This window comes from Rhincodon typus, chromosome 5 (assembly GCF_021869965.1).
Source record: "Rhincodon typus isolate 14 chromosome 5, sRhiTyp1.1, whole genome shotgun sequence".
NCBI lineage: Eukaryota > Metazoa > Chordata > Chondrichthyes > Orectolobiformes > Rhincodontidae > Rhincodon > Rhincodon typus.
In genome coordinates, this window is record NC_063336.1 from 36096374 (window position 1) to 36120608 (window position 24235).

The following is a 24235-nucleotide window of genomic DNA, read 5'->3' on the forward strand; positions in this document are numbered from 1 at the left end:
TATCTCTCCAAACCTCTCCTATTTGTACACTTAACGAAATGTCTTTTAAATGATGTGACTGTGCCCGCTTCCACCACTTCCTCAAGAGGTTCATTCCACACGTAAATCACCCTCTGTGTGAAAAATATGCCCCTTTGTCTTGAAATCCACCATACTAGGGAAAAGACACCTAGCATTAACCCTATCTATACCCCTATTGATTTTATAAATGTCTAAAAGGTCACCCTTCAACCTCCAGCGCTCCAATGAAAAAAATCCCAGCCTATCCAGCCTTTCTTCATAACTCAAACCTTCCATACCAAGCAGCATCCTGGTAAATCTCTTTTGAACCCTCTCTAGCTTAATAATATCCTTTCTCTAATACAGTGACCAGAACTGGACAGAGTACTCCAGAACAGACTTCACCAATGTCTGGTAGAACCTCAACGTGACTTCCTAACTCCTATAGTCAAAGCACTGAGCAATGAAGACAAGTCTGCTAAATGACTTCTTAACCACCCTGTCTATATATGGGGCAAACTTAAAGAATTATGTACCTAAACCCCTAGATCCCTCTGTTCTACAACACTACCCAAGGCCCTACCATTTACTGTGTAAGCCCTGCTTCTGTTTGTTGTACCAAAATGCAATATCTCGCATTTATCCAGATTGAACTCCATCTGCCATTTTTCAGCCCATTGACCATTTGAAACTCTAGCAAATTAATCAAACATGATTGACCCTTCATCAAACCATGCAGACTCTGATGGGAATGTGTTTTGATTTTACAAATGTCCTGCTATTACTTCCTTAATAATGGATTCTAACAATTTCTCAATGACACATGTTCAACCAACTGGTCTATAGTTTCCTACTTTCTGCCTCCTTTCCTTTTTGAATAAGGGTGTTATTTTAGCATTTTTCCAATCCAGTGGAACATTTCCCACATCCAAGAATTTTGGAATATTAGAACCAATGGATCCACTATCTCTGCTGCCACTTCCTTTAAGATCCTAGGATGTAGTCTATCCTGGATCTGGGGACTCATCTGTCTTCGATCCCAATGGTTTGCTCAGTGCCTAGTGATGATGATTGTTCTACATTCCTCCTTTTCCGTAACCTCTGCTTTACATGTTAGTCCTGGTATGGTGTTAGTATCCTCCATTGTGAAAACTGAAGGAAACTACTGATTTAGTGACTTTGCCATTTCTGTGTTTCCCACTACTAACTTTCCACTCTCATTCTCCAAGGGATCAACATTCACTTTAGCTACTCTCTTCCCTTTTATATACTTACAGAAGTTTTGCCATCTGTTTTTATATTTTGCACTAGTATTTTTTCATAATTTACTTTTTTTCTCTTCTTATTACCTATTGCTGATTACTCCTATTACTTATTTGAAAAATATCCATATTCCCAAATGATAATAATATGTTACACACATTTATTACATTATGGAAAGGGTATTCCCACTGAAGAGAAAAAATAAGGGTTCACCTGTTTAAGAAACGGAGATAAAGAGTTTTTTTTTCTTTACAAAGATTACATTCTTTGGAACTCTTTTCTTCAAAATGAGGTGAAAGCAGAGTCTTTAAATATTTTTTAAGATAGAGGTACAATCTTGATAAGCAAAGGGGTGAAAGGCTATCAGAAATAGGTGGGAATGAGGAGTAATCAACAATGTTGTTTGAAGGCTTAGTTTTGCTGATAATTAATATGTCATATGTGCGTATAAAATGTGTAAACCTGTGGGTTATGTACTTTGGTAGGAAAAACAGAAATACAGAGACCTGGGAAGTACTGATATACAAAAGAACCTTGGGGGGGGTCTCGTTCATAAGTCATTGTCAGGTAACATGCAGGTGAAGCAATTATGAAGGCAAGTGGAAAATTGATCTTTATTACAAGAGGATTTGAATAAGAGTACAGCAGTTTTCCTAGAGTTGCATAGAGCCTTAGAGAGATGTACCTCATGTCATTGTTGCTACACTTCAAAGGAGAGCTTCAATTGTATTTGAAGTATTTGCTTTGTCCTGTCTTGAAACGCTGGCTATTTGAAACTAGATGAAACAGGATTGGCTGGGAGGATGGTTTTTGGCTATCTGGACACAGTGTGCCTTCCATCAAAATAGGTTTTGCAGGAGTTTTGCCTGTATACTTGTGCAGGTGGCTTCAAAACAGCCAGTCCTCTAACAGACTTCAAAGGATGCAGCAGAGGCCTCGCTGATGGAACGTCTCCGCTGTTCTTGTGTTGCTATGGACAATCCAGATCTCACTGCGGCAGAGGAATGTGATGGTGACAACTGATCTGTACACTGGGACTTCGATTGACTTGTAGACCTCTTTATTGTCAAAGTTTTGTGCCACAGTTTGTTGCAAGTTGCGTTGATACAATTGACCTGGTGTTGGATCTTCAATGGAGGCCTTTTCAGACAGACAGATACAGAAACTACTTAACATTTTTCAAAGTCACTCTTTCAACATATATGGGAGGTGGAACACCAGATGTGGTTGATCTGAGTTTTGTTTAAGGAAAGACTAAGTTTCGTGTATACAGAATTGAACAGTAGAAGAGTGGCTTCCAAATCCATTGCAAAATGGGCAAAGAAACTTCATTCATCTGCAAACTGTAGATCATGTATATTTACATCATTGAGTTTAGTTTTACATAGAGATGACTGAGTTTAAAGAGTTGACACCATTGAGAACAAAATGGATGAACTTAAAGCTCAACTTAACTTCCAAATGGAACTGAGAGAGCCTGCTGCGTGCTCTGTATTACAGACACATGGCTCACTCTTGTTACACCTAACTGTGCCTTACAGCCTGAGTGTTTCTCAGTTCACTGAATAGATCGCTTGGTGTTGTCAGGTAAGGCAAGGGGCAGTAGGGTCTGCCTCCAAACCAACACCTTCTGGTGCTCAGACATGGCGACCCTGATGAGTTACTGTTCCTTGGACCTAGAATATGTTACAGTAAAGTGTTGTCCCTACAACCCACTATCTGGAAGCAGTGTACATTCCACACCATGCAGAAAAGTGCACTTGATGAAGTATGCAATGCTACAGTCTTGAGTCAGAATATCCCAAGGCCTTGCTCATTGTAACTAGTGACTTCAACCAGGCCAACCACAAGAATGTGCTATCAGGATGCCATCAACAGGTTTCCTCTCCCACCAGAGATCTGAACATCCTTGATCATTGCTATACACCTATAACAGATGCCACCTGCTCCATCCCCTGCCTGCATTTTGGAAAATCAGACCACAATGCTGTGCTCCTCTGCCCGGCATACAAGCAGAAATTGGAGCTTGAGGACCCAGTACAAAAGGTAGTGCAATATTGGTCTGAGGCAACGCAAGGGCTTATAAGGAACTGCTTACAGTCAGTAGACTGGGTCATATTCAAGAACTCAGCAGCCAACCTAAACGAATACGGTACTACCATCATAGACCTCATTAGTAAGTGTGTAGGAGACTGTGCACCAAAGAAACTAATCCGAATGTACTACAACCAGAGACCATGGATGAACTGGAAGATCGACTGAAGTCCACGTCTGAGGCGTACAAGTCGGACAATCCTGAACTATACAGGAAATCCATGTATGATCTTCGCAAGGCCATTAGGGATGCCAAGAGGCAATATCAAACTGGGCTAGAGACCCAAACCAACCACACAGTCACCCGTCATTTGTGGCAAGGCTTACACAACAATAATGAGCTACAAAGTGAAGTCGAAAAGAATCGTGGGCGACAGTACATCCCTACCTGATGAGCTTAATGCTTTCTACATGCGCTTTGAACAGAAGGTCAGTGAAATGTCTCAACAGCCTCAGATGCATCTATACTAATGGTCAATGCTGCAGACTTATTAGATCAGTCTTCATGAGAGTGAACTGATGGAAAGTGACTGGCTCGGATGGAGTACCCAGCTGTGCTCTCAGATCCTGTGTGGACAAGCTGGCAGGAGTATTCACTGACATCTTCAACCTCTCTTTACTTTGATCTGAAGTCCCCACCTGTTTCAAGAAGACCACCATCATCCCAGTGCCAAAGAAAAACCATGCAGCACGCCTCACTCAATTGATCAATCAATGACTACCGCCTGGTGGCTCTGTCCTTCATAATGCTTTGGGAGCTTAGTCATGGCTCACATCAACTCCAGCTTACCAAATTGCTTTGATCCCTTGCAATTCGCCTACTGTTGCAATAGGTCCATAACAGACGCCACCTCCCTGTCCCTACACTCATCCCTGGAATATTTGGATAACAACTCTTCTACAATAACAGTCTCCTACACACTTACTGATGACGTCTGTGATGGTAGTAGCATATTCGTTTAGGTTGGCTGCTGAGTTCTTGAATATGGCCCAGTCTACTGACTGTAAGCAGTTCCGTAGAAGCCCTTGCGTTGCCTCAGACCAACACTGCACTACCTTTTGTACTGGGTCCTCAAGCTCCAATTTCTGCTTGATACCTATGTCAGGCTCCTACTTATTGACAACAGTTCCACCTCCAACACCATAATTCCAAACAAATTCATCTCTAAACTCCTAGAACTAGATCTCAGCTCCCACTTCTGTAACTGGATCCTCGACTTCCTGACCCGTAGACCGCAAACAGTAAGAATGGGTGACAACAGCTCCTTCATCCTAATCCTCAACACCAGTGTCCTGCAAAGCTGTGAACTCAGTCCTCTACTGTACTCCTCATATACTCATGACTGAGTGGCTGAATTCTGCCCCAACTACATTTCAAGTTTGCTGACAACACCATCGTTATAGGTCAGATCTCAAACAATCAGTAGACAGAATACAGGCAAGAAAGTGAGTGCTTAATGACATGGCGTAAAGACAACAATCTCCCCACCAACATCAGCAAAATGAAGGAACTGGTCATTGACCTCAGGAAGCTGAGTGGAGGGTACGCCCCTGTCTGCATCAATGGTGCTGAGGTAGAGATGGTCAAGAGCGTCAAGTTCCTGAGAGTGATGATCACCAACAATCTGTCTCGGTCCACTGATGTCTACCCAACAGTCAAGAAAGCACAACAAGGAAATTTGTCATGTCCACAAGGAGTGTTACCAGTTTTATAGATGACCACCGAAAGTATCGTATCTACATGCATCACAGCGTGGTGTGGTAACTGCTCTTCCCAAGACTGAAAGAAACTACAGAGGGTTGTGAACACAGCCCTGTCCATCAGGCAAACCAGCCTTCCATCTATTGACTCCATTTATACTTACCCCTGCCTTGGGAACGCAACCAACCTAATCAATGATCCCTCCCACCCTGGTTATACTCTCTTCCACCCTCTTCCATTGGGCAGAAGATGCAAAAGTTTGAATACATGTCTGAACAGATTGAAGGACAGCTTCTTCCTTGTTGTTATTAAACTTTTGAATGGACTTCTGAAATGTCAATGTTAATCTCTCTCTCTCTCTCTGCACCTTCTCTGTGGCTGTAATACTGTATTCTGCACTCTGTTCTGCCACCTTGATGCACTTTATATGGCACGATCAGCCCATATGGGCACACAAAACAATAGTTTTCACTGTATCTCAGTACATGTGACAACAACAAATCAATCAATCAATGTGAGGGCATTTGAGCTTTGATAAGATGAATAACCACTGTCAAGTAGATTGCAAATAGTATGGGGGGCAGTCACACAGCCTTGCTTGAGCCTGATCCAGATTTTGAAGACTTGTGTTTCAGACCATCCACTCAGGACAGATGCAGCCAGAACATAGGTAAAAATGCTACCTCTGCCCACATTCAGTGGTGGAGGTAATGAATAACATGGGCCTCTCTTACATTGCCTCGATAATTTATATACTTTAAAATAGGTAGTTAAGCAGTGTATATAGAGGTGTTACCAATTTTCGAACCAAAGTATTATGCTGACATAAAAAGAAACGAATGATGTAATTTTTGCTCTTACTTGTGTCAACAATGTTGTTGAAAATGTTAATTTATTTTAAAAATATGCTGCACAAATCACTGTGTGTACATATATCTTAGCACTTTACAAGCTGACAATATTTTATGTGTTGGAAATAGTTTTGCTGCTGGAATTATTGAAGACTGCTTTCAGTTTGAGCAGCTAAATAAATATACATTTCCAAGTTGACTTTGATGGTATCTATGACATAACTAAGTTAATTGTTGAGGTCTTGCTAATTGATTGACTGGTAATTAACTTTTGGAGATGGCTTAAGGATGACTGTCAATCAGGACAAATTTTGAACAATGTTCTATGTCTTGACAAGTACCAAGTACGGGGCAAAAAAGGAAGTAAAGCAGTTGACAAAAGAAGACGAAAGAAGTACAAAAACAATAGATACTTGCTATAAATAAGGTAAAAAATATGCTAAAGTATTAATAATTCACCAAGGCTTCTTAGACAACACCTTACCAACCCACAACCATCATTTTCTGTAAGGACAAGATTGGTAGATACATTGGAACACCACCTCCTGCAAGTTCCCCTCCAAGCACTCACCATCCTGACTTGGGAATATATCACTGGTCCTTCAGTGTAGTTATTTCGTGGAACTCCTTTCCCACAAGCACGGGAGGTGTACCTGTACCAAAGGATCTACAGTGGATCAAGAAGGAAGTTCACCAGCACCTTCTGAAAGGCAACTGGGGATGGGCAATGACATTTCCTCTTTAGCCTGATGCTCAAACATCCTTTCAAACTGCCAGACCAAGCTTCTGATGTCATTAGTTAAAATGTCAATTTTAACAAAACAAGTAGTTTTTCCAAGTCACTCTGCTTTGCTTATAAGACTTCAGTTTCAACAGCATTATCAGAGTTTCATGAAATCACCTCATCTCCAGCCAGGTCATTTCCCAATGAGAAATACCTGCTTCAACAATAAAATTACAAACAAGACCCAAGGTAACATTAACATGGTCACACTTTAAGGTAAATGTATAAAAGGAGCAGATAAGCAATTTCCGTCAGCACCCTGTATCATTCAGCAAGACTTCTGGAGAGAACTTCATATCACTTGTCACCAGCAGTGACTGCGTGCTTCTTTATCTTTAAGGATAACAATAAATTTGCTTGCCTCATCTGTCAAAATAAGCATTTCATCCTTAGTCAGAAAAGTTCAATAATTTCCTGCACCCTAAATTTACTCCGTCAGTAAACACAGGAGAACCTAATAACTTGTCATAAAAACATTAAAACTGTGTTCTTTAGGAGGGACACATTGCAACTACAGTCATGTAACAGATTAGTTATTTCATTTCTAAAATTCAAACTTCATATGGTTATTTTCATGACAAAAATAACAAATTTTCCACCAAATCAGTCCTACCTTCCAGACTTTCTCTTGTAGTAACCTGAAAAGCGTCAGTCTCTTCTTTTGGATAGAAACAGTATGCAGGAAGACAGATTAGCACAAGGAAACAGAACTAATGCAGAGACAATGGATTGAATAGCCCCCTTCTGCAGCATAACAACTCTGTGCTTTTTGGCTTTACCACCTTTCTCACCATAACCACCTTTCTTTCATGATCAAATCATCTATTTGTCTAATTTCTCTGAGTTTCCAAACTGGTGCCTGTCTCTAATATGAGTCAACTTGTGTGTCAGTTTGTAGTCATCCACCATTTCTGCAGCATCCTTTATTTTTATAAACCTTACACTCATCTAGGTAGGACCTTATTCCCACAGGAACATTATTAAATTCCACCAATAGACCCACCTTCCTAAAGACCTGAAGTCTTCTTCAAATTTTGTGGATTTACATCACCTAAAGTACATCTTTCTCTCTCCAGCATTTTCCACAAAGGATTGAATCTGTTTTATTTTCAAAATTCTAAATTTCTATCTGTAGGTTTCTGATATTAATGCAAAGGTAGTGAGAAACATCATTCTTTACTATGTCACAGTCCCACCTGATTGCTCTTCTGAAAGATTTGAGAATACTTCCAAAGCCTTTTGCATGAGAACACTGTAGTGTAGTCTCCTTTGGGTCATTTCAATATTATGCCAACTGTCTCAAATAACACAAAGTATACTTCCACTTCTTTCTCACTGAATTTAGGTATCAATCCAATATTCTTTACCAAATTAAAAGCCTCCAGTCATTACAGAAACATACAATCACCACGGCGAGGAAGCAGGCCATTCAGCCCATTGAGTGTACACCGACCCTCTGAACAGCAACCACCCAGATCCAACCCCTTACCCTGTGCCTGTAACCCTGCATTTCCCATGGCTAATCCATCTAACCTACACATCCCTGGACACTATAGGCAATTTAGCATGGCCAGTCCCCCTATCCTGTACATCTTTGGACTCCTTGGTCTTTATGCTGTCTCTTTAATTTTGTCTCCTTCCAAATCCTGTCTATTTCCTTATTCCTTTCCTCTCTTTCAAACTTCTCCCATTCTAATTCCATTTCAAGTTTTCACGTAACTCTTTGTTATCTTTCTCTTTTAAACTCAAGTTGTTTTTAGATTTCTCTTTGTCCTTTCACTCTTACTGAATTAGTCTTTTTTTCTTTTCTCTTTCAAATTTTAATTCTCTCCATTTCTAATTCAATTTACGCTAAAGTGACCTGAAAACCACCCTTTCATCCTCAAGTTTCAGGTGCCTGAATATTACTTCAACCATCTATTGCTTTCCAAGCTCTTGGTTTCAATTTGATCTTTAAGTCCTTTGTCACAACCTTTGAATTAACTTTTGTTAACTGCTCAAAGGCACCAAGAGATAAATCGATTCTTTCCAGAAAAAGTCTCAGCATTAAAGGTAATCATATTGAAGCTTTTGCAACAACCTTCAGCCAGGAGTGCTCTGCCTCCTCCAGCAGTCCCCAGCATCACTGATGCCAGTCTTCAGTCACTCCATTTGATATTAAGAGATGGCTGGAGGTATTTGATACTACAAAGGTTATGGGCCCTGACAACATTCTGGCAGTGATACCAAAGACTTTTGTTCCAGAACTTGCTGCACCTCTATCCAAGCTGCTCCACAAAGGCTACAACACTGGCATTTACACAATATGAAAATACATCCTGTACACAAAAAGCAGGACAAATCCAAGCCAGCCAATTACCACACCATCAGCCTACTCTCGATCACCAGTAAAGTGATGGAAGTGCCGCCAACAGTGCTATCAAGCAGCACTTGCTTACTGATGTTCAGTTCCTGGGCAATCGACAAAAGTGCTGAATTTCAGAGGTGAGGTGACAATGACTGGCTTTGACAAGGAGGCCAGATTGCTCTTGCAGTGGAAAAATGGTGAAAACAGCCAAGATTTACTAAATAGATTAATAAATAGGGAAAATAGAGTATGAGAAAAAGTTAGACAAAAATATAACAACAGACAGGAAATGTTTCTTCAGATAGTTAAAAAAGAAATGAGACAGCAGAAGGTAATTGAGTCTGTGGAATTAGTCTTTTTTATTCATTCATGAGATGAGGGCATTACTGGCTAGACCAGCATTTATTATCTATCCCTAATTGCCCAGATAGTAGTCAAGAGTCAACCACACTGCTAGGGGCCTGGAGTCACAGGTAGGCCAGACCAGGTAAGGATGGCAGTTTCCTTCCCTAAATAGTTCCAACAATTGGCAATGGATTCATAGTCATCATTAAACTCCTAATTTTCATTGAAATCAAATTCTATCATCTACTGTGGCAGGATTCGAACCCAGATCCTTAGAACATTACCTGGGTCTTTGGATTAATAGTCCAGCGATAATACCCACTAGGCCATTGCCTCCCCTAACAATGAAGGATAAAAATAAAATTGATGAATTAAACAGATATTTTGCTTTGTCTTTCACGAGAGAGGATGCAAGTTGCATCCCAGAATAGCTGTAAATCAGAAACTGAAAGGGAGGGAGGGAACTCAGGAAAATTACAATCATCAGGTAAGTCGTACTAAGTACAAATTGTTGGATTTGTGTGTTGACAAGTGCCCATGTCCTCAGAGACTTCATCCTAGGGTCTTAAAAGAAGAGACGTTGGTGAGGTAATTGATGTATTGGTTTTAATTTTCCAAACTTACTAGATTCAGAAAAGGTTGCTTTTGATTGGAAAATAGCTAACATAACTCATTTATTTAGAAAGGGAACGAGGCACAAAGCAGGAAAGCACATGCCAGTTAGCTTAACACATGTTGTAAGGAAAATATTGGAAGCTATTACTAAAAGTCATTTTAATAGGGCACTTGGATATGTTCAAGGTAATCAGGTAGACACAACATAGTTTTGTCAAAAAGAAATCATGTTTAACTTATTTAATGGAGTTCATTGAAGAAGTTATTTGTACGGCAGGATATCACAAGTGGTGTGCCACAGGGGTCAGTGCTGGGATCTCAACTCTTTACAATTTCTATAAAGAATTTGGAAGACAGGACTGAAGCTTTGCAAGCAATATGATATAATTTGCTGGCAACACGGAGATGGGTAGGAAACTGATTTAATCCTTTGCAGAATACTCCCATTTCATTTTGATCTTAAATGGACATTGCACAAAAATACGTGAAAATTCTCCATATGCAGATTTTCCTGAAAACATTGTGTCATCATAGAAGTGAGAAAGTGAAATGAAGGATTTAAGAAATCAACAAAAGAGAAGACGTCAAGAACAAAAGTTTTTAAAGCTTTCCCTTTACTTGGGTTTTTAAATATTGAATTTTGTACTGAGGCATTCAGATTAGGTATTAATAAATCTACACTGAGGGGCTGAGTATCTTTATTTTGGTAATTTAGGTATTTGTATCACTTTGAGCTCACAGTATGTGAGTCAAATTTAAAAACCTTAGGAGGAATTTTTCCATTCCTTGGTTAATTTAGGCATTGGTGACAAATGCAGAAATATGGGCCAAAACTGAAAAAAACCTGACTCTCAACATCAAGAAAAATGTTTCCAAATAATCCCTGAAGTTTCAATGGTGAGATCAGAATCTCACTGATCAAAGGTGACTGACTACCTACCTTACATGTAATTTGCTTCTCAATAATACCTCAACTTGCCTCACTTGCATGCAGCATAGTTTTCCCGTTCTCTCCTGAGAAACTAAACGGCAACAATTTCTGACCTGAAAGTCAAAGGGGTTACCTAGTGGATGCAGCTTATTTCTCTGGATTGCCACTTTAATTCCCTTCACTAACATATTTTTTAATGCTCTACAGACAGAGTACTTCCTTATCCTTCATCCACTGAATTCAGGGCTGGCAAACCACAAATCTCACCACATTATCATGGCTGACTCAAGACCAACTCAGAATCCACCCCAGCCTTTCAGCACTTCACTTTGAAACTCAGAGACACCTTTGACTTGCATGCTTTTCTCAGGTCGCTTGGCACACAGGGATACACAACCATGTCACATATCTACTCTGGATACATCTTATGGGCTTTAACTTCATTTCTTAGTGCTCACTCACTTTGCACTTACTAAGAGGCTGCCAGCATCAGTGGATTGCATAGATTTGTAGGAATGATTGGCAATGCTGCAAATAGTGAGGTTGGTAGTCCACGACTGGAAGAGGCATGTGTGTAGTTGCAGAATTAGAGAGTGTGAGGTAGCAGAGATCAGATGGTGGCACCTACCTTTCAGAATCCAAAAGGTGAGTGATCCATTTCCTGCAGTGCTGTGGATTCTGCCTGATCCCAGAGATGTTACTGACCCCGACTGCTACATGTGTCCATGCTGTTTATGTTTAGTGCCTTGGTCTTCCTTGATGATCTGCCAGGTGGAGGAGCATTCTCCTCTCAACCATCCATCGCCAAAGAGACTGATTGCATAATTAATGAAGTGAGGAATGGAAGACAGCTTGAGAAAAGTAATTGCGAACCATGACAGATACCTGCCATGAAACATCTTGAAAATAACACTTAGTTTAAAAATGGCAAAACGTAATTTACATTTCTACTTAAAATACTAGAAATGCTGGCAAAGTTAAAGCTTATAAATATTTTCCTAATCAACCTGTTTAGAGATGCTACTTTACACTTCTGGAGCAGGTGGGATTTGAACTCAGGCCTCCTGGCTCAGATGTTGTGATGCAACCACTGCACCACAAGAGCCCCAGCTTAGAGTTTGTAATAGAACTCTTTAAAACAAAAATAATTACATTGCAAAATAAATATCAGAGTACCATATAATCACTGCTGCTGTGTCAGTTAGCCAAACTTCTACTGCCCACATCTTAACTCACAGCAAGTCTTATCACCATCATGCTTGCTGACTTCTTGTGACACCCCATCATGCAACACCTTGACTTTAAAATTCTCGTGCTTCTTTTTCAAACCACTCCATAGCCTTACTCTTTCCTATCTCTGTAATCTAATCCAGTTCCACAGCTCACAGAAATATTTTGCGCTCATCTAATTCTGGCCTCTTGTCCATTCTCAAAAATAACAGATACATCACTGGTGCCTGTGCATTGAGTAATCTCCATCCAAACCTCTGGAATTCCCTCCTTACTCCGCTCACTCTCAATCTTGCTTTCCTCTAAGTGACTCCTTAAAATGTATTTCCTTGACCGAATTTTTAGTCATCTGAACGAATATCTCCTTATGTGGTTCAATGCTACACTTTGTGTTCACCATATTTTGATGAAATGCCTTGGGATGTTTTATTAACCTAAAGATACTATATGAATAAATTGTTGCTATCGGTGCTAAGTCAACCACATCAAAATTAGCAGAACAGCCTAAGCAGCTTAAAATATATCAATATACACAGGTTATTTTATGCAGATTTTATTGTAAGGGATGAAGAATCCTGCAAGAAAAAAGAAACATTTTGATCTGGCAAATAAACCTGATTCTGAGAGATTTTCTAGAAATTAAGCTACAACAGAGTACAATTCTTTTCTCCCCCTCTTCTAGAATGTTAAACATGCCGACTATTTTGGCGACGTTATCTTTTAATTAAAAAACCTAGAATAAAACTACATTATTGAACCTATGAAATTCCCCAGAGAATTCAACTCCTTTGTCCTACTAAATAGCTCAACCTGGAAATCTTGGGTTTTATTTAGTATATAAGAGTATTTAATGCCTTATAAATGCATCAATTCATACATGTATTGCTTAGTTATCTTCTCTAACTATTTATAAATATCTGTGAGGAATTGTAAAACAGATTGAAAGGTGTTACACGGAAATTGGACAAATGCAAGGGCTTATATAAAAAAGGTGCAGAACATCTTAAAAGAAACAAATCCTTCAGCATTTATTTCTTCTTAAAGCGATATCTCTGTGATTCAACAATAAAACATTAAGAGCATGTCGTGGAACGACTGAATTACCTGCACGTTTTCATCGTCTTCACTTAGAACAAAATTTATTCAACTTACCACATGTTTCGTGTGGTTTGTTTTAATCTTTGAACAACTGTCACAAAACTATCATTAGGTTTGACAGACAGTTGGTCTACCACAGTTACTGTTACACATGAATATTATCTTGAGGCCAACAAATGAGTTACTGGTGATGCTTTTAAATTTTGTTGCCATTTTAATTTCGATTGGGAAGTTTGTTTTATTAACAGCTTACAGTTAATAACACAATACTCTCACCAATATTGCTTCGAGTGATCACAATAAAAAGTCTTATCCCACAAAACGTTCAGAAATCTTCTAAAATAGTTTCAGATGGAAATTATTTTGTAGTTTATGTTTTTGTTTGAAATTTTATGCAAGTGTTTTAACCAGAATATAAACCATTAATTACAGAGGCCTTACACTGTAACGATGAAATGAACTATTTTACATCCGCATTACCAAGTAAATCACCTTAGAACATGAATTACCAGTATACGTCAATTCAACATATTTCAATTGAACATTGAATCCTGCATGCCCGACTGTTGTGTCAGTGTAAAAATACAGAAAATTTATATTATTTGTTTTAGAAACTAAAGCAAATATAAATCAAAGAGCCAGCTGTATCTGAAAAGATTTTGTCACATACAGCAAAGGCACTTGCAATCTGCCGCAGTGGGGAACCATAAATAATTTGTTTCTGTGTAATTATGAATCAAATGAACTTTCCAGCAATATTTTTAAAGATGTCTGTAATTCCTTTGGCCTTGTTTACCTTGTCTGGTATGACCTTCGATTATTTCGATAGAATTAACCGACATAAGAGTTTTTGAATAAAATGCTTTTCATACAGACTTAAATGGTGCAGCTGTACTCGGATTTTCCAGATATGCAGATTTAAAAGAAAATATTGACGGTATATCTCAACAAATTGTTTTAACGGAATTCAAAGTAGTAATAGAATTCAAAGTAAAAAGAGAACTCAAAGATGTAACACTATTTAAAGCAAAATTCTACAACAGTTGCAACACAGCAGTAGATATAAGACTCCGTATTGTATCCACTCCAAATGCAGTATTCCAGAGTCGCATGCAACAAATGAACTATTCCATCCTTATATGACAATAAATATAATCATGTGATGACTGATATGTAAAATACAAGATATTCATCGTAATGTGAGTTTCCAAAATCTGTGATGATTATCATTGAATAACATTGAAGAACATGATAATTATGATCAATCAAATGAGAATGCAGCCTTAAAGTATATACTTTTTCTCAGGAAATATCCAAATTAATAGATTTCTAGAACTTGGTCTTTTAGATGTCCGTATAGTTATCAAGTAATCACACAATTAAATACTGACATTATGATAGGTTTAAGGAATGTAGAATTTCCTCACAATCTACAATAAAGATAACCAATATTAAAATGGTTATATGAAAATAGAGTTATGTAGTACCACCAGAAAATGAAAATTGCATGTTTTATAAAAATCAGTTTGCTTTAAAAGTGTTTTTACAAATTTTAGCAGTTGCTACATTACGGCTTCAAAAAATATTTTCCCATTGGTTTCAAATCATAATCAAAACCTGTTTTACAATTATTCCTTTAATAACAGGAGCAGAGTTTAGATGTCCAGAAAGTTATTCGGTATAGGTAAAGGAAATATATTTTTTCTCAGCGACTTAAGCAGCTTTATGAGATTTACACAAAAAAACTAGGAATATTTTCCTGCAAAACTATACCTGTGACAAATTTATTACAGTGCTTCAAAGTAAATAGCAGACACGGTTTATTTAAAATGCAATGACACATTTAAGTCATGTCGTTTTGATAGGTACAAACTGAACTAAATATATTTACTGATAGACAAAGTGTCAAATGCAACTATATGTACAGTACACTACACAAAAAAAATCACATTTTCATATAATTAAAGTTTTACTCTCAACTAAGTGTCAAAGGTTGTTCACATTCCCTGCAACATGCACTTCCGGAGGTGTTTAGGTAGATTATTTAGGTAAAATAATCTGTCCAATATTCTTAACATACAATGCCAAATTTTTTTTACTACGGCTAAGTTTTAAATTACAGTTAAAAACATCGACAGAAGAAAAGCAACTGGGCAACCCACACAACAAGCTGCTCGTTTTAAACACCAAGCATCAGTTCATTCCATACAGGAGCTCTGTCGTTTTGTGACATAAGACTAGCGATTTAAGTGAAACAGGAAAACGTTCCCTCCTTTGCACACTGCCATACCTGTTATTACAATGAAAGTAGAAGTCAGGTTCTCAAAACAATCCAAAGCCCTAAAGGAGAAAAACTGATTTCAGACACAGAAGAGCACAGTCTGTGGTATTCTGTTTCCTCCACAAGCCTGATAATGAGACACTCCTGTGGTAACCTCTCACTGGCTGTGTCCCGTGAATGAAGCAGACTTTCAAGAAGTCAGCAAACAGTTTGCCAACTCATGACATGGCCTCAGATTGCAAGCACCAACAGTTGTTCTTTAAGCTGAAACTCGATTTTCAACACACATACATGCCATATACAGAACAGTATCATACCAACCCGGATTAATGTTTCTGACAACCAGTTGATTAGGATAAATTTCTAGACGCAAATTAAAGATGGAGGAGGTTGCTTGTTTTGCAAATTGCTGCAAATTATTTCTTGTATGTCACGAACAAGAAATGTTGTAAACATAGTTAACAGTCTTTTTAACCAGCATAACTATTATTTTTAATCAAGAAATTAAATCATATTTTTTCTGAAATATTTCAGTATTTTGGTTTCAGTCTATGTCTACTGTTATATCTGTAATGATTTTGAATGGATTTGTAATTTAATCCTCCCTCCGTAGATCTTGACTTCCTTCTAACAAATTGTTATGAGACATCATTACAGATAAGATGACATAAATATTTCAGATATTTTTCTTACTGGTGTGCACTGAGCAAAAGCAATTCTAAACCTTAATGTCAACCGGATGAGTAGAACATTTGCCTGCAAGAATAAAATGAAAACTAGCAATTCTCATCAAATTTTGCTGCAAACAAGGTAGAGACACCCTCTAGTACAAAAGGAAAAAGAAAACTGCAGCCAGAAGGCTCATTGAAAAGCATATCTCATGGAGTTTGACACTGGAGGTAGAATGATTTTTTTTCACTTGACACAATGAACTGAGAAATAAGTTCTGTAATTCTAAAGTAACAGGACACTCTTGCCTTACAAATACTGTAACTTATCTCTATAACACGAGCTTGCCTTTCAGTATCAAACCGCATGGATGCACGTACTGAGGAACACCAGCAAGCTCCAGGACTATCTTTCACATTCCCAGAGATGAACTGCATAAGTTATAAACAATTAATGTTTCTCCCTGAGCTAACACTACAAGGACTTCAGAGTTACTTTGGAATGATAATAATATCTCATCCATTGCAGCATGCAGTCCGTAATGGAATTGAGGAAACAATTCTCAGGTAAGCGGTTCAATTATCTCGACATTGGGCAGATATGTGAAACAACGGTCTCATTGTTTTACTGGAAGCGAAGTGAAAAAAAAGGTAACGTCTTACCAGAAAAAAAAAACTCTTCGATTAAAACTCCACAAGTTTCATTTTGTTTTCACCTCTACAAGGAAGATATTAAATTTTGTTTCTTATTTTCTTTACCTTAGTCGGCCGGATCGCCAGTTAAATGTTAGGAATATGCCACAGATTAGGAATTTAGCGAAGTGGCTATTTTCTCAACATTATTGTTTTTTATTTATACTGCTGATTTTTCCCCCTTTAAAGCTGTAATCATATCCAAGGTTCAGCGTTGTTGACTTAAGTTTACCATGAGGATAGTCAGAATAGTAAACAAGTTTCAGACTGACCAATAGCTTTCCACACTCTTCTGTTTATAGCAAGCTGACTTACATTCAGAGGTCACCTCGTCAACAGCTCCTGTCTTTCACTAGATATATAATGTGCTGCATTTATCCCAGGGCTCATCGGCGTAGCCACATCCCCAACCTCTGCTAGCCTGCTGTCACTTTGTGACGCATCTGCTCTTTAGCATGTGAAGTTTCACTCACAGAATGGACTTTGGATTTTTTTTTTGCAAGAATGTAATGTAATTATCACGTAACTCCTTAAAAGTTAGTCAAACAGTTGACAATTCAAACTTTCTTTTTGGGTTAGAAATTTCTTCTTTTACTTTTCTTGCTTAATGGAATGAGGTCTATTTTATAGTTCATAAAATTGACTACGTATTCATAAATTCACTAAAGGTCCATGAATTCATCGCAACATTACTTTGTATGTCTATTCCTTTCATGACCCACAGCGACGAATTTAATGATAGAAGAAAGATCCAGGAATGAATTTTATCTGAACTCAGAATTTTGTTGCCAGAAATTGAATTTCTAGTTAATACTTTCAGATATTCCATTTAAAATAAAACCCGTTGATCATAAAAGAATAATATCCGATTAAGAATTAATTCAGAAATAACTCTGAAATTTTCTTCACAGGTGATGCCAGACCTGCTGAGCTTTTCCTGCAACTTCTGTTTTTGTTCCTGACTTACAGCATCGGCAGTTCCGTCGGTTTTTATCAAAAATAATGCCAATGATTGAAAAGCTTAAATTGTTGAAACAAATTTGAAAGTGAAGGCTTAAACTGGACAAAAATACCTGAAACCCACCAATTTCCAACAAATAAGCAAATAGAATGTTCTTTTTAATATCCTTCTCTAAGAAATCTTCCATACAACTAAATATCACCATTTAACTATCCTCACACAAAATCACTGTGCCACTAACTTAAACAAAGGAAAGAGACTGAAGATGGCACCCTTCCTCCATGGTGCAGACCCATGCGATGCCTGTCACAAATGGGGTTTGAGTGAAGGTTACACCTGCAGCACATTTCTGGTTCACTTTTGTCACCACTGCAATGTTTAAGTGACGGAAAATGTCCAAGCTCTATTAAAGCTAATAACACATGATTGATGTGCTGCGTTAGGAAGCTGTGTCAGTACAGATTAGAACATCTGTGCCGTCACTTTGACAACTCAAGCACTTTATTATTAGAAAGGATCTTAGGAGACTGAAAATTCTCTTAAATGTTCCATGGTTTAAAAAGAAATTGCATTGCATGATGTGTACATGCACTAAAATGTCTTGCATTGTCAATTAAAAAAAAGGCAACTTCTGTTGAACAAAACACACATTCTAAACTTATTTATATTAAATATTTGTTGAAAGGGGTACCTTTGTAATTTTTCATTTACGAGAAAATGGTGATTTATCCCCCAGAAAATTAAGTCTAAGCACCTGTGTAAAATTGCGCACTAGGCAATGTATGCTGCAACCAGAGCTTGTTTTAAACTCCTTGCACTGACAATAAAGTGAACAGAATATCTGACTGAGTCACAGTCTGTTTTAAACATACGGTCAACTTCTACAGGAATGAAAACAGTGTGCCGTATTCTAGATATAGCCAAAGTAATTTGTGTCGTATCAGTTGCATGAAGACTGTGCTAAAACATTGCTTACAATACCAAAAGAAAGACTGGTACATCACCTGAGAACAAAGGACGAAGTTCAGATACAGCATATGCAATTCAATTAGTTTTACAGCAAATTACCAGAGTTGGAAAAGGCAGCGTACAAGTAGTGCTGCAGCCAGGACTGCTGGATAAGTCTGCAAACTGTGTTGTGGAAATACATTTCAGCAGTCACACTGTCTGCAGAAAGAAGCATTTTTGTCTGAAAGCGCCGATCCCTTCAGGAAATACCTAGACTACTAAAAAAAATTAGAATGCTATTAGCTGCAGCCCTTGTCATATTTCTTCAACAGCACACAGGTAAACATCATCCTTCGCCAAGTACTCAAAGATACTGCCAGAAAGCTAATGGAATACAGGCAAATCAAAGAAATTCATGGAATTTCCTTGCATTTAGCCAAATGTCTACTTTCATTTCTAGTGATACCACGGTTAATTTAAGCAACATCTTTTTTGTCAGATAGAAATTTAAGTTTATTTTGTTATCTTTGTTCTGATGATGTAATAAGTTACACTTTTAAAAATAGTTTGAACCTCTCAAGAGAGGCATGAGTTAGTTATTAATGCCTTAATAATATTTATTATACTTTTCACTGGGCTCCATGAGTCAATGTGGTTTAAAAACATGTACTGAAGCAAACATTCCCAGGACTTTTAGTGTAACAAAAGGAGTAAGCGAAAGTAATTTCTAATTAAAAAGCTAATTCATCCACTGTATATTTTTTTCAAAATTGTCTGATCTCATGTTGAACGTTAGTATCTTAAAAATGACAATAAGTTTAAAATATTTTAGAAATATCTGCATGTTTATCTGTTAAGTATCATTCATTCTAAAGGTGCTGAAAGATAAAAGCCTGCCAATTACAAGAACTGACATAATTCAACACTTACTGGCACACCTCCCATGCGATATACTTTAACATATTAAAAAGCATTGCAACTTCAGGAGACTTTAACAGTCTAAATTGAAGGAATAGCTTTGAGAAATGGAACACAAAAGGAACTTTAAAAAAATCCATCGAGAGCATACACTTTTTCCCTTCATCAGGACAACATGCATGTAACCTGACCAGCCCTGGAGATGGCGCCATATGCACTGCATCATGAGTTTGTACAGTTCCATTCACTTTTAGGATGTTATTTTTCTACATTTGCTCCAAAAAAATATTTCATTCCATGTGATTCAAGCTTTACATAATATCGCTTTCATGAATAAAGACAACACATTTCCTTGTAAACATTGCAGCCTTAATACAGGAGTTTTGCAAATCTTGGACCTCAATGATATCAGGAGCCTTTTTCAGTTGTACACTTCATCAGTTATTAATAATCAATATAAGCACAGTGGACAGATCATTAACATTAGTGTTGTTCCTTAAATATGCATGTAAAAAAATATGATTGTTACCATGGTTACCTACTTGCAGGCACTGTAACACATTCTCCCTGGAGCCCTTCTGCAAACAAGCAAACCACCTTCCTGACAGGGAGAAATATGACCCACAGCCTGACTCATGTCCTACTGTATAGGGAAATGTAGCAAAGACTACATTTGATCATTCCAACCCTCCAACTCCCTCTACCTCCCCCCACTACCAAACTTACTCAAAAAGAAAATCAGGCCATCCCGCAATATATTTTGGAAAGGGTAAAGATTGATGCAATAAAAAAAACATTTTAGTGAGTGAAATAAGTCCCGGGTTTGAAAGCAGAACAGACACAGTCCTCATTCATTATTAACCATGTCTTGCGCCTGTGTCAGCGCCTGATAAATAATTTAGATTAATCTCATTACAGAAGATTTCATTACAGGATAATTTAATTAAATGATGAATTGGCTCCCAGATGTCAATGTGAGTGCCATCTTTTAAATAATGCTGATAGTGGCATAGGGATTTGCAAAGGTTCCTAGTCCAGACTGGGGAAAGTGCATTACTTAACATGTTCTGCCAAGAAACTGATGAGGAAGGTCACCCACCTTGGTTTGTAATAACTAAAATTCATAATCATGGAGAAAATCTAAACCCTTGCAGGATGTTCTAGAATGGGAGGGACTTTTAGAAAATTGAGTGAAGGTGATTCTGGTAATAAAAACATGCGCAAAGCTCCTATTAAACCATGGACAAATACTTCTCTCACCCCAGCAAATGATACGAAACACAATGCTCTGTGAAATTATTTAAAAACAAAATGTCATGGTGAACAAGGAGATAAGAGAAATATTTTACTATAAATTGAAAGGACCTAATTTTCAAAAGTATGTATTTAATCAAATCTACTGTTTTTGTACTTTCAGAATTTGTGCTCAATATAGTACATGCTTCCATGCTAACATCAAACACATGAACATCCTGCTCTCCATGTAACAAGCCCCTAATTTCTAAATGCTTTTGTTGGCTGTACAATTTTGATGTTACATGTGGGGTAAAGGGATTCAAGTTACTGATCTTTGAAAGGTATTTTTTTCTTTGATAAATTCAGAGTTCAAAGTGTAGCTTCCATTTATCAGTGATTACAATTAAAATTTAATGAAATATTTTATTTATTGAAGTTAAAAGTTAATGCTTATAGGCACTCAAATATATATCACTAATTTTATCTTATTCAAATATAAAAGGTTCAAAAGACTCTGGGGAGAAAAAGTCCTTTCTTAAGTTTTGATGGAAAACAATTTAGTGGTTTTAAAGTTAATTAGATGACAAACAAATCATATTTAATCACAGAATATTCACATACTTGTTCCAACTCCGTTCTTATGCCTGAAATATATCTTTCAAAACTGAGTCAGAGAATATGGGGAGGAAATACCCATCAACTTTGGCAAAATTCCACAAATTAGTTTACATTTACCAGTCACTGGTGTATCATAAAAATGAAAATGAACCATGTGGTTAATTCTGATGTGGGAAATATTTGTGAATGATAGCAGAAATGTCTTGCTCATTTTAACATTAGTGAAATGGCAATATCATGCCACACAGATGCAATTAACAAGTCTTGCTAAAAAGTTAGCTAACAAGGTAACACGGTTATTATAAGCATCATATCTTTATAAAGGAAATGGAATCACCGTTGTGGAAACAGCTCAATTGGGTTTGGGGTAACAAAATGGTGGTGAACACTTTAGTATAATTACACGAAATAAAAACCGAAAGAACTGCAGATGCTGTAAATCAGGAAAAAAACCAAAAGGTCTGAAAAAGCTCAGCAGGTCTGGCAGCATCTGTGAAGAAAAATTAGAGTTAACATTCCGGGTCCGGTGACCCTTCCTCATAAGTTCTGAGGAAGGGTCACTGGACCCGAAACGTTTACCTTGGTTCTTCTTCACTAAAATTATACTGATGGGATTGGTAAAAATTTATGGTTAATTCTTTGTATGAGAAATTGTGACACAATTGAAAATATATAACATTGCCACAAAGCAATTGTGCAAGCAATGCTGTACAAAATTAAATAGAAAATCTTCATAACCTCTTTTACAATTGCTTTGTCTGCCGTAATTTTAGGCACTGAACTATAATGCTAAAAAAAGGTAGGCAAACACTACATACCCGTGTGTCTGCCAAGCCTCTTTGCAATTAGTTTTTGTAGAAGAAACATTTTTAATTTTGTTGGAAATGAATACATCACTGAAAGACCAGTAGCTAACATACTCTTACATGGCAAAGAAAAAACTATACTGCAAACATTGGTTGTTTCACTGATATCGGGTTTATTGCTTGGAAATATACAAATGTTAAAAAATTACAAAGAGATGCTGTTTGAAATTTTATCAGGAGATTAAATCTTACAAATCAGAAATTGAAAGGTACTATTTCAGCGACCGTAGGTAACACAAGTAGTATGTTCTCAGTTTTTCTACTTGATAAAATAATAAGATAAAACAGTAATCCAGAACAGATGCAATAACAAAATGGTGGGTGAGAAATCCAATTTCTCTTACCTTAGATACTGTAGAAGATGGCAAGTTAGTTTGTAGGTATACTAGACTGCTAATTCTTTAAAGTTTCCATTGCCTATGGTCAATATTGTACTTCATTAATCCTTTGCAGGAACTGCAGCCTACACGTAAGCTCATAAAACGTTTATGTGGAAGTTTTATCCAGTATTTTACTTATTTTCAATTTCAAGATACTTCTGGAGACAACACTGTCAATTACAATCAACATGAGGACTTTGAAGTGCTATATTTTGTGCTAGTGACGTTTACATCATACTTTTCCAATAGTAAAAGTATATTATGCCGATTTGTTCATATTTTGTAGGTTGCTGAATTTTTTTTCCTTTACAGAAATTTATAATATTCTCCTTTCTTTACACATTTTACAAATCATTCCTTCAAGCTTATTTGCACAACAGCTTTGTTATACAAATTCTTCAATGTGTATACATAATATTTTACTTGCATTACTTCTTCATTATTTACTACAAGTAAATCAAAAGGTGAAAATAATCATTATCTAGAAAAGTGGATACTGTCATTTTAAATAGTTCTATTCGATACACAGTAATTTATAATCTTAACAGTTTAGTGATTAAAAAAATTCCAGCAAAATCAAATAAAGAAATTAGATAAAAACAGAAGGTGCTGGAGAAATTCAGCAGGTCTGGAAGCATTCTTTGAGAGAAAAAGAGAATTATCGTTCTAAGTGCAATATAACTCCTTTCTGGAACAGATGTTGGCTGACCTGCTAAATTTCTCCCGAACTTTTTGTGGATATTTTTTCAGATCTCTAGCTCCCACAGTATTTAATTTTATTTGAGAGAAATTAGAGACCTGTTCTAGCAGCACAGTTTTTAAATGCCGGTGGACATTATCTTGTTCTTTATTAAAGCCCAAGACTAGAAAGTAAGAAATTATATAATACACTTCAACTTGTAATGTCAAAAAATCTACATTTCCATTCTGTTCATAAGAACCATTTGACTCCCATTTGTTGTCTTAGGTCCAGATCACTTTACTCATCAAACGTGGGTGGTAGAAATAATTATTTGTAATTGCAACACTCTGAACATTTACACATTGGGTGGAATGTTCCAAGATCTTCAGCAAAGTGTACAAGGGCAATAAAATTGGGAAAATACTTGAGAATGAAAATAATCAGAGTTCTGACATTAAAAGAAGGAATTTCTGATTTCCCTTTAAGGTTTAAACAAGTTCTGAATCTCCCTAATAAGCACCAACTACCTTATTTCTACACATCTAAATCTTATTAATTGCTAATCTTGCCTCATTTCAACACAGGTCCCCATTCTCTGCTCCATCCTCAAGAAATTAGATGGTGCCATGCCAAACATGAAAGTCAGAGCTATAACCTGGCCCCAATGACTGGTAGAGATAACACAGCGTGGAGCTGCAGGAACACAGCAGGCCAGGCAGCATCA

At 37.2% G+C, this 24235-nt stretch overlaps 1 protein-coding gene across 1 annotated transcript in view; it reads right to left on the reverse strand.

The window, feature by feature from the left end:
- eya4 (EYA transcriptional coactivator and phosphatase 4) overlaps nucleotides 1–15645 on the reverse strand; it is a 255425-nt gene extending 239780 nt beyond the window's left edge. The window contains exon 1 of the mRNA XM_048596526.1: nucleotides 15551–15645. The gene's annotated coding sequence lies outside the window, so the exon portion shown is untranslated. The remainder of the gene's footprint in view (nucleotides 1–15550) is intronic.
- Between the last annotated feature and the right edge of the window lie 8590 nt (nucleotides 15646–24235).